The following is a 12,768-nucleotide window of genomic DNA, read 5'->3' as shown; positions in this document are numbered from 1 at the left end:
CAATTACAAAAGCTCATGGACCACATTTTGAGTAGCACCAAGCTAAAGAATTCTGAGATTATATACTTGAGACAATCTTTTAGAATTATTTGATATACCAGTAACATGAAATAACCTTGAAGAGTTGCATGTAATTTAGTTTAGGTTATTTACGTGAAAGCAATGAATCAGTCTTTTATAAAAATTTTATTTGTAGATTATTCACACTCTTTTGAGGTTGAATTAAAATACATCATTTCCACCATGTCAAAGTGTCACACAACAGGGAAAATGTCCAGTCGTGTACATCAATATACATGAAAACTGTCTTCAATCCAGACAAAATAAAGGCAAAGAACATAGAAAAAAAGAACATAGAAAAAAAAAAAGAGGTAAGAAAGGAACCACCATTGACCTCAATTGTAAGTAAACACCTATTCAAATTATACTATACACTTACTATACTAACAACTAATGATTAAATTATTATAACTTAAAATTATGACAAATATTTCTGGTAAAATAATATTAAAAATTAAAATTTCACATTTACTTTTGTATTTCTGAAGTGTATTCTATTAGCCTCAACTACAAATATTAGTAATATCTGCCGTATGATATTCAAGCAAAGCATTTATATCCACTTTCATAATAAAATAATCCTGTTGAAGGAGCAACACAGGAAGTAGAAAACCATGAATAAATATAACTGATTTCAAATCTATTAGTTATGAGTTTATGACACCAGTATAACTGAAACTGCTTTGTGTCATGGTTTCCCCACCTATAAAATGGGGCCGCATATCTATACGAATTTAAGAACTAAATCATTTTTTTAAATGTTAAGTGCCTAGCAAACAATAAGAGTTTTAAGTATTAGAGTTCTGTGTTAGTTTGATTCTTGAGACCAGTGAAGCTGTCAAAAGATTTTTTCTAAAAATGATCAGACTTGTGACTTAAAAATATTTATGTGGCAGCAATATATACAATAATTACAAGTAAAAGAAATTAGGGCAGTCCCATCCAATCCTATTAACTCTTTTTCATTAGTAGAACTTCTAAAAAATCTTAATCTGGCTAAACTGGGTACTTGCACCCAGCACTAGGTTTAACTTTCTTTACCTAAACTGCATAAGAGAATATTTGTATTTACTGATTAGAAAATAAAGTGAATGAACTGGATAACAAAGTTATACACAGTGATAAAAAAGGCAAAACGAAATTAGTTCATGAAAACAGCACAATGATTCTATAACAATTAAGAAAAACATTGAAAACACACAGTAAAACACAAAGTCTACCTTTCCTTCCTACTAGAAAAGCAGAAAACTACAGACAATACACTTTAAGATATACATCAAAAGAAAACATACCTAGTGATTACTCTGGAGAATTTCATAATTTTCATGTTGAACAGTATAAACACTAGCACTACATGTGGCTCTTTATTAAACAAAAATCTATTCTGAAAACTAAGAGCAATTCAAAGACATATAAGATTGTTCCCCTGGGGCGCCTGGGTGGCTCAGTTGTTAAGCGTCTGCCTTTGGCTCAGGTCGTGATCCCAGGGTCCTGGGATTGAGCCCCGCGTCGGGCTCCCTGCTCCGCTGGGAGCCTGCTTCTTCCTTTCCCACTCCCCCTGCTTGTGTTCCCTCTCTCGCTGTCTCTCTGTCAAATAAATAAACAAAATCTTTAAAAAAAAAAAAAAGAGAGAGAGACTGTCCCCCGCCTTTCAGTTTAAGACACACAAAGTTAATAGGAAGGTTATTGGTACAAAGTCATATGAACCTGACTATTAACAGAAAATTCTCTACTACAAACCTAATCCCTTGCCTTAACAGCCACTTCTTTATTCATTTCTCTTAAATGCTTATTCCAAACACATTAAAAGAAACATTCCTGCTCTCCTACAGCATATACCGCAGAATACTGAGATACCTTTCTAAGTTATAGAGTGTAAGCAGAAATGAAAATACTCTTAACACAAAGTGTATTTTAAAAGCTACAGAAAGAAAAGGACCTTAAAATTAAATGAAAATGAGTGGAGGCATGAAGTTATCACCTCTTCCGGAAGGCTTTTTATCTAATGAGAAATAGAACTATTATATTGAGGATAAATTTTAATACTGAGGTTTCAACACACATCCTAATAAATTTGATAGTGGCAGGCTCTGAATCATGAATATTAAATTTTAAATTAAAAACGAAGGTAGCTTTGTGTGACACTTATGGTTTTCACACCAAATTCACAGTAAATTATCAATTACACACTGAGGAACATCCATGTTCTTCTTTCAGGAAGGCTACCTGCTGGTTATTTTGAAATCATCTCCAAAGCTTATGTCATGAGTCACTACAAAGTGATTTCCAAACAGTGGTGGAAATTTTTTTCACCTACTGGTGGTAAAGAATATTGGACAAATAGTTGTTCTCTCCCTCCGACTCAATCATCATAGCAATACATGCTTTATCTGACTTACAGATTTCAAAAGATCTCTCCAAATTTTTTTCCAAAAGCTTTAATATTAAAAAAAAAAAAAAGAAGTTTTTCCAGAGTTTAAAAAAGTTTGAGAAACCAAGAGAATAGAAAAATAACTGTCATCACCTGCCCTCAAAAACATTTTGCTATTTGTTTGGGTGAGTACGGTATTACCAGCTCACGGGAGAAAGAGAGCTTTCATGAGTTTGGCTGTGACAGGTTGTAAGGGCATTTAATTTCAGCCACCTGGAGTATTTATACATACATGAATTATCCACTGGCTCTCAACATCCAGGTCAAAATTACTGTCCATTAACTAACAAAGGTAGTTTTTCTTCTGCACTGATTTAAAAAAAAAAAAAAAAAAAGAATCCCCTTTTTTTGTGTGTGTGCTCCTAGTAATAAACTAATGGCAAATATCTATATGGAGGCCATTTGATTTAATTTGAAAATTCCTTTCAAATGTTTAATGATAATATTTGATTATGTTGATCCATACAACTTTCCGATTTCTGATGTGACTTTACTTTCATGTAATTTGTTCTCATTTTCTCGTATTTTTACCCTTGAAGAAACCATGACAAAAGTAGCAATGATCTACTCAAAACTAACCAGTTTAAAGGAGTCTCTAGATGACCAATCTTTATTTTCTTAAGCAGTACTGCCTTTCAACAATTTGCAATGCAGTATCTTTTTTTCTTTTTAAGATTTTATTTATTTGAGAGAGAGAGAAAAAGGAGCAGGGCGGGGGGGGGGGGGGGCAGAGGGAGAAGCCGACTCCCACCAAGCAGGGAGCCTGAGGTAGGGCTAGATCCCAGGACCCCAGGATCATGACCTGAGCCGGAGGCTGACTCAACCAATTGAGCCACCCAGGTGCCCCAGCAATGCAGTTTCTTTCTCATTCTACCTTTAAGTTTACCTTATAACCATTTCAAGGAAATGTTTAGATTAAGCACCTTCCCAGAAATTAACAGCAATGTATAATTTGAGTATAACTACAGGTGACGGAGAGTTGGAGGGAGAGAGCAACTATCTGCCCAATATTCTTCTTGAGTGGTCCCTAAAATTGTCTTAAAACTGAAGGCATCTATACGACTGAGTTTTCTAAGATATGTGACTAAGCCATTCAAACACAACATGTTCCTTTTAATGAGTTTTAATAACATGAAGTGGCTTTCTGCAAGAAAAATTTTTAAGTTCTACAAGGAACCTAGGAAAAATCTATTCTTAGTAATTCTGGACTTAAACCAAAATTTGTTTTGTACCTTCTCACAAAGCTTGCATTCATAAATAAAAGGTGTGATTTAAAATTATTTTATACCTTTGTTATACTTTGTCAGGAAATTCCCATGGGTCCTATCTTCAAAATATATTGAGAATTTATCACTTCTCATTAGATTTATTGCTCTAATTCTGACCCTATCCATCATCATATCCGGCCCCAGATTATTCCAAAGGCTTCCACTCCTGCTCCCATTCCCCTGTCTATTACTACAAGAGTAGCCAGAGTTTCTTTTAAAACATTAAGTCTGAGCTTCCTATTCTTAGGCCCAAAACCCTCCAGAGGCTCCTAAAAGTCAAAGTCAAATCCCTTCTATGGGATAGTATAAGATATACTTTCTCCAACCATATCTTGCTTTCTGACCTACTCTCATATATTCTCCCATTCTCATTCTGCTCCAGTCACACTGAGGAACCCTGTTTCACAGCATGTCTCTGCCTTCACGCTTACTTTCCCCAATAAGCCCCCAAATCTTCCTTGCCCCTTAATTCCTAAGTTACTGTACAACTTATTTATTACTTGTCATTAACTCTATCCCTCTCCCCACCCCAGACCATATTTAATAAAGATCCACAAAGGCATAAATCTTTATTTCATCAATGTATTCCAAAAGCCTCCAACAGTGCTTCCTACACAGTAGCTACTGAAAAAATGCATGAATCCTAATAAATATTAAAATGAAAATGTTCTTAATTCTTTGGCCAAAAAAAAAAGAGGAAATCACATTATGTTTACTAAATAAGCACTGTAATATACTAATCTAAAAGGTTTTCTAAAGCTATTAATGGAGGGGCATGCGGGTGATTCAGTCAGCTGAGTGTACTGGTTTCAGCTCAGGTAGTGATTTCAAGGTTAGTGAGATTGAGCCCTACCTCGGGCTCTGTGCTAGGCAGAGCATGCTTAAAATTCTCTCTCCCCCTCCCTCTCCTTCTACCCCTCCCCGTGCTCTCATGCTTTTGCTCTCTAAAATAAATAAATCTAAAAAAAAAAAAAAAAAGCTATTAATGGAGGAAATGCACATGTATTTCAACGTCCCAAAAAAGTCAAAAATTAAGCCATCAGAATGAAGACTATGATCTATAATATATTCAGCCAGAATAACCATCTATTTTTTGTTTTTGAAATATTTTTTAGAATCACAAATATTATAATTATTATTACATTTTCAAGACCTAATTACATAGAAGGATCTTTGTAATTACACGTTCCATCTTCTTTACATCAAATAAAATATCCCTTATATAAATAAATATTTGAGAAAACAAAGATTCAAAGCCCAAAGATTGTCATATATTTCACAACCTCAGGCAATCTAGACTAGCTTAATAAAAGTATCACCTGAACTAAGGATGAGTATGGTACAATATTAATATAGTATTACTTTTCTTAATGCTGCTCATTCTCAACAAATTTACCAATGCTGTGAAAAATTAGAAGAGGAAAGCCATTCTAACATACATGATAACTAAGTAAGAACAATGTAATACCTGTAGAAAAGTCAATTATATTCCATAATATTGTCTTTGACCAAGTTTTCTACCACATATGCACATAATCTTAAGGCTGAATGGAATGCTAAAGACATCACTCCTATGAACTGGTCTTTACACAAAACTATAATCAAGTGAATGAAAAGAGAATCTATTAAAAATTTCAACAACTTACGTAGTGACTAAATAACCCGGAAGCATATCTTGGTAGGATTCAGGATTAAACTATGTTGGGATGGAGATTTTATTGTTTTTTTGGTTATAGTTGTTTGTTTTACCATATACCCAACACCCTGAACAGTGTCTGACACATAGTGGGTACTCAAACATTTGATGACTAAATGGGTCAATTTCCAGACTCAGATCCTAAACCACCAGGCAATCCTGAAGCCATATCTGTAGTCAAAATTAAAAATTACAACAATGCTATGGGCCCAAAGACTATTAATATAGCAGTATATTCTAATATAAAAAAGCCACACCCTTTTTTCAAGACCAACAGTCTGCTTGTTAACACAAATAAGGTAAGCCTGAAGACTCAATGGAAGTACCTCCAAGAGGATCCAGGAGGGTCGAAGTAGGCAGTACTCTGGAAGCACCTCAAGCCCTACTCAACAAAGACAATTCTGCTTTTATTCATTTTTATCTTTTGATATTTCAAGTATTTATTGCTTGAAAAAAGGTTTCACTGCAGAAGATATTTGAAAATTGATGACCTAAACTATTTCCAAACAGATTAACTACCCTATTATTTAATCAACACTTTCCTCTAACAACATGTTTTGTCCAAGGCCTTTGGGTGAAGTTATTCTAAACTCTTTCTAGACCATGTCCTCACTCTGTGGTGAAAAGAGAAGAACCAAAGGTCATTTCATTTATATCAACCTATGTAAACAATCCATTAAGTATTTACTGTGCTTAGCTACTATCTCAGCTTTATGTCAGAGGTTTTGAGGGTACAAAGGTATAGTATAGGGAAGTCCACTAAGCTAGCGCTAGGAGTATGTTCACCTCCCTTCCAGAATCTGAGGTCTTCTCACTGGAGAACAGAGAAGTGAGGGGAAGGTCATGATTTGACATTGAAGATTATAATACTATACCAGAGGAAAATCATCATTTTCATTATACAAAATACATTAGGTAAGGCTTAACACTCTTCTTAATGAGGGGAACATTAAGAGGTTGAATAAGAATCTTAGGAAGACATACAGACTAAAAAGAAGGTATAGATTGGGGGGAAAAAAGGCTCAAAAGCACTTTCCCCACAATTTTTAAAGAAACTTTATGGTACCATAGCTGAGAAAACAAAGGCAATGTGCTACACCATGGAACTGATAAATGCAATAGGAATTCAAAAACATGAAGGATCAGTGCAAGTTGGAATAGATTAGCGTTTGGAAAACTTTTTCTGTAAAAAGGCCAGACAGTAAATATTTTAGGCTTTGCATCCCATACGGTGTCTTGTTAGTAACTATTCAACTCTGCTGCCACAGAACAAAAACAGACACAAATGATACTTAAATGAATGACCATGGTTGTGTTTACGAACACAAATTTGAATTTCATATAATTTTAACATATCACAAAATATTCTTCTTTCAATTGTATCCTCAACCATTTCAAAATGTAAAAAGCCATTATACAAAAACAGGACAGAAGGCCAATCTGGTCCAAAGGCCATAACCTGCAGACCCCCGGAATAGATTAAGTTTCAGTGAGGAGAAAGGATCTGAATCAACTTTGAAAAATAAACTGAATTTGAATTTTAAAAAGAAGTAATTTCAGGTGTGTGATTAGGGTGGCGTGGTTAAGCACAGCTGCCATGCTGAAAAGTAGATTTATTTCTTATTTTATTTCTGGAGATACAAGGTATGACTATAGAAGGTCTTCAAGGGCAAGCAGGAGTTAGACCTTGTAATAAGCAGTTAAGAAATCATTATAAGCTAGAAATGGAACACAAAATTAGATTTGCTGAGGCACCAAGCCCAAAAGATGGACAAATACTGGAGGCTTAAAAGCACCTGAACTACCACAGAACCGGAGAGAACAATTCAAGAAAAAGAAATTTGGTGACTGGCTGCTAACTGTGTAAGAAATAAAGACAAATGAGTCAATGTTTCTCAACGAAAAACTAATCAGTTTCAGCAACAGATGGTGGTGTCACCTGAGTTTCAGGTGACAGTATTTCTAAAGAAAAACAAAAATACAGAAATGAAATGAGGCAACATCAAAATTAGTAACATAAATTTCAAGATCATAAACTTAAGAAAATTATTTAAGAGACCATTTAATACTCTCATAAGAAACATCTAGTTACTTAGTTAATAAAGAAGAAAGCTGGATCTTTAAATTCCCCAGACCGTAGAAATGTTCATTTTCCACTAGTTCTCTAAACAGTCAACCAACAATTTAAATATCATTTATGGCTGTTTTTGTTCTGTTATTTATAAATAAATAAAAAGTCTTTATTAGGTTCTGAAAGGTAAGTATAGAAAGAAACAAAATTTTGGATCAGAAAGAATACACGATCAACAGGAAGAAAATAAACTATAGCAGAACCAATGTACAAGTTTTTCCAAGGCTGCCAGTAATGCCAAATACAGCAAAGAAGATAAAGAGTAACACAAAAATGGTTTATTTCCCCAACAGTCCATCTATTAACCTTGTGTTAATACTTCTCCCCAAATCTTTCAATTTCACTCAAAAGGTACAAACTGATGCTCTTAAATTTTTACCTTAGTTTTCCCCTCACCAGCCAATCTATCTTCACTTCCCTGTGCTTTTGGTCCACAGTGCCATTAACTTACTTGTCTTTTTTCTTACTTATCCCAATCTTCCCCAACTTCTAAATCTTATCTCCTTTATCTAAATTCCTTTACACTGATTTTAAAAATCAGTGTGTCCTGTCTTCTATACGGCTCTTCTACTCTATCTTGAGCTGGCATCTACCCATTCTTAAACTGTCAAGCTCTCTCCCCACCAAAGATATAAACTCCTCTAAAGGAGTAACATTTTATATTTCCTTGTATTATTCACAGTGCCCTAGCTGCTCAATAAAATATTGTTCAGGAACAAATTAGATTAAATCTAGTATGAAGCTAGAAAAATGAAAATTCACATTTACCATTAACTCTTCACGATGAAAAAAGCTTGAGAATCTAACCAAGTGACACACACAGGTCATATTTTAACCCTAAAATTATGAAGTTATACATAACTCTTATTCCCAATAGTTCTAAGGAATCAAACACAAAGACAAGACCAAACATTAACAATCTATTTTTACTGCAAATCTAAGGTATCATAGACGGTCAACCCCGAAAATACAATGAAAAAAGACCAACCTTGTTTACCATCTCTCTTATATTCAAACTCCTTTTTGCAATTAATACATCCAACTTCAAATGATTATTCTGTAAATAATTCCCAAAGAGCACCTGAAATAGCTGTTCTCTTTTCTGCACTTCTTAGTACTTATATGTACATATTTTCTCCTTTACAGTTACTACTCCTTCAACTAAAGCTCAAGCTACACAATCTCTAATATCTTAGTATCCCCAAGGCCAGGCACACAGTAAATGCTAAATAAAGGTATTATGAATTAATGAATTACAAATCAAAGGCTTTAAGTTTCCTTTACATGTAGATTTTTTTCAAAGGAATTCTTATATTTAAGTACAATACATTTAACAAACAAAATAGCAGCTGATGGGTTGTCAGAGGAAGTCTCAAGCCATCCAGGAAAAATCCATAAGGGGTTCAAGTAACAGAGTGTTAAGACCAATTAAGTTGATACTTAAAATTCTTAGCACTTAACTATTATTCTTATTTTCTAATATAGTTTTTCCTGGTTTGAGAAAATGATTAACTACAGCCTTCATTTAAACAAATAGGAGCTTGATTACTCAAGTCACCAAATGATGGATCACTTTATCAAGGTTTCTTCACCATTCGTTACAGAAAACCAAGCTCCCCTGGTGTACTTTAAATGTATTTTACAAACATTTTTTAGGAACACAGATATTACTAAAACAAACACCATACAACACTTCTTGAGTCAATTATATTATCTGCATACCTTCCTGGTGTGCAAAGAAAAAATCATGGGTCTCACAGCTCTATAAGGAGTTTAAAAAAAAATCTGTATAGAAACTGTACTTTGAAACTTATTCTGTAGCCACCAAGAAAGCTTCCACTATGCCATTTCATACTAAAAGGCAACACTTACCATAAGGCCTGCTAATGTTGAAAAAAGTTCAGTAGTCTTGAGACAGAACTTTCCTTCAGTATTAAAAAACTGAGTTACAAACTATTTTCTAAGCTGTACCACAACTTCAATTTCAAAAAAGGAATGCAAATAGTCTTTTATTTCTTTAAAAAAAAATCTTAACTTTCCAAGTCAAAATAATTATTTTCTCCAAAAAAGTGTACTAAATCTGCTTTTCAAACAGAAAAAAGTGTATGTGCGTGGAGGGATTTGAAAGCATTTTGGAGATGTGACAGAATTTAAAATGTTAATTTTGCAGTACATTTTTTAAATTGCTAAAGTAATTTAAATGGGGTGAACTGCTTAAAAATGACAAAGATACCAGAATTCTGTGACAATTCTTTCTTATAGCAAAGTGTAACCCACCCATTCCCCAAAGCTTTTATAAGGAACGTACACAAAGAATGGTAAAATAACACATGCTGAAGAGGGTTTAAAAAAATGTAGCCTGCACAGGACAACCAAATTAACTGTCACCTAGTCGTCTGTGTCCTTCTGACTAAAGTCTGCTTTAAGTCAATCAGATCAATAGCGCAACAGCACCTTTCTTGAGAGTTAAATACACAGGTATACCCAGCTTTTCAATCATATATGTTTATTCATAAAGTGCTCTAAGGCCTATGCAAGTTTTTGGTGCTCCACACTTAACACTCTTCCTCTGCTCTACTACAGATATGGGAAATGTGAGTCAATCTGAAAGGATAGATGAAAAGGCCAAAAGTGAGAAAGCAATTTAAAATGGAAATAAAACCCTCAATCTGTAACTGGCCAGTAGGTTACACATATAAAATGTATATCTAAATCTACTCATTAAGAATACATTTTTATCATACTTAAGTCAAATAAACTGGAATGGACAGTAAAACATCTCCAAACATATTTTACTAATACATCTTAACCAAGTATTTTTCCAAATAGTTGCATCTGGATCAAATTTTTGCCAGAAGAACCATTTTAAATGGAGATTTTGAGAAATACTTCCTGAAGTGAATGCAAATGCCCTGAATGCAAATAACTCCCCGCCCCCCATATACTTTGAAATTGAGTACGGGTTTTGGATGTTTAAAGCGAAGACGGCAAACCCCTCCCCTCAACAACCCTCCCCCCACACCTGTAGAAGGCAGCAAAGGCAAAGATCAGTAAATACAACGACGTAGTCCACCGTTTTACACTTGACTGTTCAAAAAATGGTAGTTTCCTATCACAGAAGGGGGGGAAAAAGCAAATTTTCGTTAGGAATTTAAACTTAAAAATGGGCGTACACATAATCTGTATGCCCATCTTGGTCTAGGTTTAAAACACTTACAATTTCCATTTATTAAGCATGAGCCAAAACTGGATTTCTATCATATGGCAAAAGTATAAGCGTCTCCCCACAACTTTCTCGGAATTTTACCAAACATTCTAATAGTTTGTCTTTACTTCCGAGCACCTTTCGGCGCCAGCTACACCCACGGCCTCCACCTCACTTGCATTTCTAATAACGCTGAAGAGGGAGGGTGTGAGGGAGTGAGTATTTATGTGTGGATAAGTGCGCGCGCGCTCCCGCGCGGTTCCCCACCCCCCACCCCGATACTTTTCTTTAGTGCAAAGAGGGAGAATCTAGAGGTTATTCCCGCAAAAACTCAGTATCAAAGCCTCAACCCAGCCGCAGTCAACCGATAAGACTCCGGGTTTTGGTTGCGCAGTGCAACTTCTCACACCCTACCCCGAGCTTTCGCAGCAGATGGGAAATTGGTGAAGAGAACCCAAGGAGTGAGGGAGATCGGGAAAAAGTGAAAGGGCCGATCCTCCTGAAAGGCTCTTAAGTTTGCAACGAAGATTGTCTTTCCGCGAATGTGAGCCCACCCCCTCTCCCCCTTCCAGGTGGAACTCGTTAGCAGCAGCAACCCAGCCAACAGACACCGCCACCTTCCCTCCCCACGTACCCTCGGAGAGCAGGGCAAGTGAGGGCGGCGGGCGAGAGCGGACGCCTGGCGGGGCCGGAGCGATCCCCGGCCACCACCAGGCCTCCGCCGACCCCGGCCGCGTCACCTGTGGAGAAAGCGCCCCCTCCCCCGGCCTCTCTGCCCTTCACGCCGACCGTATCCCCCCCGCAGCAGCCGCTCCCCGCTCGGCCTGCGAGGACTGAGCGCAGCGCCAGGCTCCCCTCCGTGACTGCGGGGCCCCAGCGCCCTGAACTGGTTACAACCGGCGGCGGCGACCGAGCGGGGCAGCGGTGGCGGGAGGGTCCCGGTCAGGGAGGGGGCGACCGGGCAGGCCCAGAGGAGCGGGTATCGCAAGGTCCTACCTAACACCGTCGGTCTCCTCCGTCTCCTCCTCAACGGCAGCGGCCCCGGCGGTGGCGGCGGCAGCGACATTCCTGGGGAGCGCTCCCGCCGCCGCCGCCTCCTCCTCCACTCTCTGCTCGCCTCTCTTCCCCGGCGCGCTCACCAAGCGCCGCGTCCCTTCAGCCACCTCCCCCCCGCCCTCCCCAACACACACGCCCCGAAACCTTAAGCCCTACAGCTCCCGCGGCCGGGTAACCCACCCTCCCACCCTCCCTCCCGCCACCAGCGGCGGCCCCGTCCCTCCCCCCTTCCCCTGCGCCCGCCGCCGCGCCGGGCTCAGTAATGGCGGCCACTCGGGCTCCCTCACGCTGACGGATCTCTCTCCCTCTCTCCCGAACTTTACCTCAGCATCTCTCCCGGCGCGCAGCGCCGGAACGCACGCGCGCGCGCGCAGCCACACACCCGGCCGGGGGCGGAGCGGCGGCGCAGCCTCGACGGGGCGCGCGCGCCCGCGCGCGCACCCGCACCGCCCTCCCCACAATTCCCCGCCCCCGCCGCCCTCACCTCGCGGCGCCTCCCGCGCCGCGCGCACGGCTGGGCCCCGCCCCTGCCCTCGTCTCCGGGGAGCCTGGGAAGGCGCGAGCGCTCGGGCCGGAGGGAGGGGAGCAAGCGCGGGGCCGCGTCCTCGCTCGCGTCCGGGCTCCCCCATTGGCTTCTGCCCCTCCCCCTTCTTCCTCCGCCTCTCCCACCCATTGGTTCCCTCTCCTACTCCATTCCTTCTCACCTTTTCCCTTTTACCCATTGGCGTGGGTATTTTTCCCTCAGCTTTCCCCTTTCTCCGTATTCTCCTCCTCCGTCCCATCCTCCACGCTTTAGAAGCTGCAGACCGTGCAACCCTAAGCGTGATCGTCTCCGAACCTTCCCTGCTTTCTCCCTTTCCTTCTGTTCCGGTTTCTGGCTGAAACTGAGAGCAAACCACAATACTGCAAAGGAACCTGATA

At 39.0% G+C, this 12,768-nt stretch overlaps 1 protein-coding gene across 3 annotated transcripts in view; it reads right to left on the bottom strand.

Moving 5' to 3' along the window:
- ARHGAP5 (Rho GTPase activating protein 5) overlaps nucleotides 1-12,306 on the bottom strand; it is a 72,205-nt gene extending 59,899 nt beyond the window's left edge. Inside the window, exon 1 of one of the 3 annotated variants that reach the window (XM_045802590.2) lies at nucleotides 12,171-12,306. The gene's annotated coding sequence lies outside the window, so the exon portion shown is untranslated. Of the gene's footprint in view, nucleotides 1-11,787; nucleotides 12,102-12,170 lie in introns of those variants that run through there. The other 2 variants (XM_045802591.2, XM_045802589.2) reach the window with 2 other exon arrangements.
- Between the last annotated feature and the right edge of the window lie 462 nt (nucleotides 12,307-12,768).

Source organism: Ursus americanus, chromosome 35 (assembly GCF_024610735.1).
Source record: "Ursus americanus isolate L20-20 chromosome 35, mUrsAme1.1.p, whole genome shotgun sequence".
Lineage (NCBI taxonomy): Eukaryota > Metazoa > Chordata > Mammalia > Carnivora > Ursidae > Ursus > Ursus americanus.
This window is presented reverse-complemented; position numbering and strand designations above follow the sequence as displayed.